Here is a 7,292-nt window from a genome sequence, read left to right as displayed (position 1 = left end):
CAACTCCCATTTTGGGTCTATACTAATCCACAACTGCTCTTAGAAACAAAAGGAAGGTAGAAAGAGAAATGCTGGCAGTTTCCAGAGAATTCAGCCTACAGTTGGATCATTGTGCTATGGAACGTACTTTTAGATGAAATGTACATAAGAGAACAAAGACATGTCTTCTGGGAAATACGTAGGTTGTTAATGGAAAATGAGAATTATAGAAAATGGTTGAGCTTCTATAGGGAAGCAGTGTTTTATGTTGATGGGGGCATACAGAACCTTGGTTTTTGTTACTGTGAGCTTTTTTTTCCCTTTGAGTGGAACTTTAACTTTTTCTTTAATTTCCTTTATGACCCCTTTACTGTCCCCAGTGGCAGAATCAGCTTAGAGGTCAATCTGGAGGTAGAAGTAGATTTGGAAGTTCAGGTAAATGGATACAGAAAAAGAAGTAGGAAAAGGATAAGACCATGAATTTAGCTGGGAAGGCCTGAGAGGTTCCTCCAGAGAAGATATACATTTTGGACTCTGACTAACCCTACATCCCTTCAGATCTCTCTCCTTTGGGCCATATGAAGGTTGTTGTTTTAGTATAGCTCTCTCATCACTGTTGAATTCTTGCTGTCAGATTTTCCTGGAGTAGGTAGTTGGTGGAAGACAGAGTTGCTCTGAATAGGGTGAGGACAAAAGGCCTGGATCCCAGAGGGGGAGGAACTGGGTAGAACAGCCCTTACTCAGTGATTAATCCAAAAGTAAGATCTCATTGAATCACTGACTTGAAGAGATCATTCCGTTTAAATGAAAACCAGAGAGGTTAAGTGACTTACCTAGTTAATGATAAAGTCAGAATTAGAATCCAGTTCTTTTGACTAGCAGCCTGTACTATTTCTGTAACATAACAATACCTTTTGAGCCTCCCCCTTTTCTAGGAGACACACAAACAAATAGACATGAGAAGATAAAGTTAGATAAAGTGAAACATTCACACACCAACCCTAGACTTTCTTTTATTAGGAAATCTCCTAGGGCATAAGACCACAGAGATTTTCTTTGCATACTGATGCCCCAGCACCTCATCTTAAATCTCTGGGTGCACACACTGCAATTTACCTTTCAGCTGAATCTTGTATTATAATGTGAGGTTTTTAAATGTATTGCCAATTTACAATGCATTAGTTTGATCTTCCACCTTAGTTCATGTTGGAGAAAAGGATCTTTGGATGAAATACAGAGTTCTGTAGTTCTCAAAGTAATTATATAAATGTGTGATTGGAGAAATAATATGATGCATAGGACTTATATGTGCAGTAAACTGAATGTCCAAGTCTGTAAAAATCACCACTGATAGATTTGATCCTACATGTAGGAGTAACTAGTCACTGGAGAACCAATTTAAATGCTTTTAGAACCTAAAAACACAAGCCAAGGAACATGGGCATAAAAATAGTGATTACTTTACATTTTAAACATTTTTTCAATAAAAACATACTATAGGATATAGTTAAATTTTGAAAGACATGGCACAGTAGCTCAATTAATAAAGAAATATCAGATATAATAGAACTGCTGGGCTTATCCTTGACATCTGCATCTCCTTGCACTTTTGAGGAACATCCCAACATATGCTTCTATTAGCAAAATTCATGGCAAACAAAGACAGTCTCCAAGTTTGCTAACTGAAACATTTGTTGAAAGGAATCTACCATCTCCAATGACAGTCTTTTAAAAAGTCTATGGTAGACAGATGTTTTGGTAACTGTTTGTGCTTCAGATATGTTAGTAACTGCCTTCAGCTTCCATAGGTAGGACTAGGGAAAGGATCTCAAACAGCACAACTACCTAACTGCTTTACCACTAATGATAACTTCTATTATCAAAGCCACTTATCCCTTGTAGAAATTTGGAAAAATTAGGAAAGTATAAAGAAGAATTTAAGATTCCTCAATTCCAAAATTGACAGATAATCTCAGTTAATATTTTGTGTCCCTTGAGAATTTTTCCTGACACATACACTTATGTAATTGAGATAATAATATGCTTCCAATTTTGAATCTCTGCTTTAAAAAAGAAAACAATCTCTCTTATTTAAAACATAAAAGTTATTGGTTGAAGGAATCTTTTCCAGATTCCTAAATTAGGCTTAGGATCTGTGCTCAGTGCTCTCCTAACATCATGAATGTCCTCCATCATAGAGTTCACATTTTTAAATAGTTACTGGTAAATATGTCTTCCTTTCTTGACTGTAAGCTGTGTGGCAGAGACTTGATTGTCTTTATAAACTTCCATATTCAATACTCACAGCCCTAGCACAGTGCCAAAACATAGTAGATAACCAACACACCTTCTAGAAAATGTGTTGAATGAAGTATAGAAAATGACCCATAAGCCACCCATCAAAAAATAACTAGATGAACATTTTATAAAATTTTGCAGTCTGCTTTTTTTGTTTAAAATATCTCAAATATTTTCCTATATCTAAATAACATCCATTTTATTGACTGCAAGGAGATGTACCACAATTTCGATACATTCATTTTAGATCACCATAATAATGACCTGCTTTGTAATTTTTCTTCTACACCTTATCCTTGTACCTTTAGGTACTACATCTACAGAATCATTTTATGATCTTTCAAATATAAATAATATCTCTTAATTTCCAGATGGTAATGAGAATATTAGTATCACTTCAGCTTTTCAGCCTCCTGCATCTTGATCTCCCAGGCTCTCTCCTCTGTACTTTTACTTCTAGGTTGTCAGTGTTAATCTTTTTATAATCGTAGTTAAGTCTTCAGTGTTTTGACTATATATTGATCTAAAAGTCAAAAAGCAATACAGGTTTTTAACCATTGACTATGTAAAAGTTGTTTGCTGCATAACAAAGTCATAGACTCTGATTATATCTCCTTTCTTATTTTTGTTTTACCAAATCATCTTTTTTCAGATTCAACAGTCTGTTTTTTCCTAGAATTACTCTCTTAATTTTGTCCCCCCCCCGATTTTCTATCATGACAATTAATCTTATCAAGCTCCCCTTCTATTTAAGACCCCTCTCCTAGAGCACTATGACATGCTGCTTTAGACTGGTTACTTTCTAAATCTGGTGCACAAAATTGAATTCTCAATTAAATTCATTATCTAGAATCGCATGATTTATTTCTTCCTGATTTCTGAATGTATTTTGCTGGAGCATATCCACAGTTAGCTTTCTAAGAAAGGATGTATGGTAAGTAGATTTTCTGACTTCTTGCATTTCTGAAAATGATTTTATTTTATTCATATAATTGCTTTCAATGATACTTTAGCAAGGTACATAATTCCAGGTTGAACACAATCTTCCTGTAGGACTTTGAAAGTATGGTTCCCTGTGTTTTATCATCCAATGTTGCTGATAAAAAAAAATCCAATTTATTCCGATTCTCATTTCTATATAGGACCCTTTTCCCTCTCATTCACACTTGAAGATTTTCGTATTTTCTCTTTGTTGCTGATATTCTGAAATTTCACAATGATATTTGGTCTTTTTTCATTTATCTATTTGAATTTGGGGATTCTTATTCTTCAAGTGTTTAAAAATTTCTTGTATTATTTTTATGATTTTTTTTTTCCATTTTCTGTTCTTTCTTTCTGGGACTTTTATTGTAAGATGTACCTTTCCTGTTGGTCCTCTCTGTTCATTATATTCTCTCTTTTTAAGGCTCTTTCTTTTGTTTTCTACTTTCTGGGATGGCTCCTAAATATCCTCCAACTCCTCAATTAGTTTTATTTTATAGCCATATATTCAATTTCCAGGCCTTTTATTCTTTCTCCGTCCTTTCTTCATAGCCCTTATTTTTGCTTTACAGTATAATCTCATCAAATTTCTTTAAGAATATTAACTAAGAAAATTAGTCTTCTTTCTCTGAATCATCTATTCCATCTATGGTCATTTAAAAAAAATTTATTTACCTTGGCTTCTCTATTTTATGTTGGAGACTTCCCTTAAATCCCTTAAGGTAACCTTTGTATAAATGGCGGTTCTCTCACATTTAAGAATTAGGTGACACAAAGCTGGCTGGGAGCTATCTATGAAGAACAAGGACCTTGTTATCAAGCAGCCTTCCATTTAGGGTGATTAGAAAGACAGTGAAACAGTCAATACTGTGGGATGTAATATCCATCAATGTTAAATTATAGAAAACTTTACTGTGACACTATTCAACTTCAACTGAGGAAAATTTATGTATTAGTTTGTTAAAACTGCCAACACAAAGTGCCATAGACTGGGTGGTTTAAAGAGAAATTTACTTTCTCACATCTTCAGAGGCTAAAAGTCCAAGATTAAGGTGTCAGCAGGGCTGACTTCTTCTGAGGCCTATTTCCTTGTCTTGCAGATGGCCATCTTCTCCCTGTGACTTCACATGGTCTTTGTCTGTGTATATGTCTTAATCTCATCTTCTTACAAGAACACCTCTTATACTGGATTAAGGCCCATCTATATAACCTCATTTTACTTTAATTACCTCTTTAAAGGCCTTATCTCCAAATATAGTCACATTCTGAGGTATGGGGGTGGGGGGGTGGTAAGAACTTCAACATATGAATGTTGGGGGGATGTAATTCAGCCAATTACAACATACTTTACAAATGTTTATTTCTTTGCTTTTTGCCTAACAGGTAGATATTTGAATGTTCAGTGTTCTCACAAAGGATGAGAAAGATTGGTAGAGGGATTAACTCTTCCATATATAGACCTTCAAGTATGCTCCCTATTTTCACCCCTTTTCTCCTTCCTGCCTTTGGCAATACTTGGAGTTTCTAAGTCCTGAGCCCCTCCTGAGTTCTGCAGGTGGGATTCTTCCTCAGCTGCCTGCTCCTTTGTGTGGCTTCTGCAAAGACTTCCATACCTCTTACATAAGATACTCCATCTTCTCTGTCTTCCTTCTTCAGCTATCCCTTTGCAGACCCATTATAGCTGCATCCTCTGCCTTGTTTCCTCAGATACCACTTCATCTTCTCTGTTATTTCAGAAGTTTATTAAAGCCTCTTCTTATCTGCTTATGGTCCTCATCCTATTCTCTTTATCATTTGGGGTTTATACTATCATTTTAATGGGATCTCAGAGGAAGGGAAGGTAAACACCCATGTATTTTGGAAAGACATCTGAATAGAGAAAAGTAGATTGTTAGAGAGGAGACTGGAGGAACAGGAGGCAGATAAACAACCTATGGTCTTTTGTCATTACAACTGGGCCTCTGTAGCAAGAACATCACATGCCAGTGATGCCAAGAGCTGTATAAGACAATGGCAGGGTCTCCTATGATTGCTCCAGGAGCCTGGGACACTACCTGTGGGTAGCCACACTCCCGTTTAGTGAAGGGGTAGGGCTTCCTTTCAGTTCCCCATCAGTCAATAATTCTCTCAGCATCCAGAAATCACTAGGTGCCTCATCTCCTTTCCTCAGAAAATGATAAGGATTTTATTATCTGTCCCTTTATTTTTTCCAAAAGTTAGGAAGTAACTAACTCTAGGGAGATGACTCAGAGCTATAGAAAAGGGGCACGTTTCTGCTTCTCTAACAAGCCCTTGCCTTGATAGACATGACTGACCTTTCTATTTACATCATAATACATTGAATTTTCTGTTTTAGGCTCCAGATAATGGATGGAGGGCAGTGAGAAGATGTGCGTGAACTTTCTGTCATGAAGGGCAATTTGCAGCAACTAATCAACTTACAATAGTGGTTATTGACCAAGCATCCTGCATAGGTATTTATATTCATGAACATTTCTTGACTTTAAAGAAAGATTTCTCAAAGAGCTCTCCTAGGAATGTTACTGATGTTACAAAGGGAAAATAAGAGGAGGGGGAGATATAAAGAAAAGTTAAACACATTTTTTACTGCAAAAATTTCTAGTACTTTAAAATATTTTTCCTGCATTGTGAATATTCAAGTCTTCAGCATTTCCCAGACTTATTTTACCACAAAGCAAGTATACTGTGGGACTAATCGGGAGATATAATAAGTCAAGGCATTTCATGGAGAGTCCAGCTTTACTCTTTGGCATCCATATTAAAGTACATGACTGAGTCATCTTCTACGACTCCTGGGAGAAACTTTAAGGATGACACTTTTTACCCTTGAAGAGAGGGTTTCAAGAGAGGGTATCTATTCCAATGCTTCTCAGGATTATCTGACCTGGAAAGGGTCACGTGGGAAAGAGCTGTAGAACTCTCCCTCACCACCCATAAATGGTCAGGTCTAATGCATACCTCCTCGTGAGGAGAAGAAGATGATCTCTATGGTAATTTAACTCAGTCAAAATCTGTGAGCCCACCTTGCAAAGGAGGACCTTCTTTGGGTATGAAAAGGCAGAAGTGTCCTAGACAAAACTGATTGCAATGGGTGATATTGGGTTTTTCACTAAAAAAAACTCGGTCACTCAAGAGACAGGATACAGTGAGGGCTGTAAAGGTGGACAGAGTGATGAGGAGTCAATATTTAGGAGCTATGGATTTCAAAGATGTTGTTCCTGGTTGTAGGTGTAGACCTTTTCTGAACCTTGTTACAAGTTCTTCTCATCTCCAAGGCTTCTGTCATTCACCTGTGGGAAATGTGATGTTAGCTTTCATTAGGAAATCTACAGTTATTTGTGTGTGTGTGTGTGTGTGTGTGTGTGTGTGTGTGTGTGTTGTGTTTTCTGTTTTCTAGCTCTTTGCAAGATTACTTCCCATTCTGTAGCCCGTAACTCCTGGTACACTGCTTACACATGGTATTTACTGGTGTTTAGATTGACTACTAGATTGTTCTACTAGTACTACTAGTACTAGTTCTGACTAGTAGATTGTTCTACTTAAGAGAAGGACTATGTTAATTCGAGGTGGTCTCACAATTATGAGTCAACAAACCCTTGAAAGGATGGTTATACGAAACCTATATGTGGGAAAGAAAGGATCTGTCTCATTTGCCACAGTCACTGTTCTCTTTCCCATGAATTTTAGAAGTGATCTAAGCAACAGTGTTCCCAGGATAATGAAAAAGATTTTAATGGCCTCAAGCAGCAGTGAAGTTTAATGTTCCTATTCATATAAAGTTAAATATAGATACATATTTGAGCCTCACCTCATTTTCCATCTTGTTTTCTTTGTAGCTTAATTCTCAATAGCTGTGAAGTTCTGACTTGTGCTAATGTACTCTTCACAGCAACAATAATTGCAATAAAGGATTTTTCAAAAATTTTTATAAGATTTATTTATTTATTTATTTCACAGAGAGAGAGAGATCACAAGTAGGCAGAGAAGCAGGCAGAGAGGAGGAAGCAGGCAGA

This window comes from Enhydra lutris, unplaced genomic scaffold (assembly GCF_002288905.1).
Source record: "Enhydra lutris kenyoni isolate GAN:26980312 unplaced genomic scaffold, ASM228890v2 scaffoldscaffold41, whole genome shotgun sequence".
Lineage (NCBI taxonomy): Eukaryota > Metazoa > Chordata > Mammalia > Carnivora > Mustelidae > Enhydra > Enhydra lutris.
The sequence above is the reverse complement of the archived record's forward strand: the minus strand, read 5'-3'. Positions refer to the sequence as shown.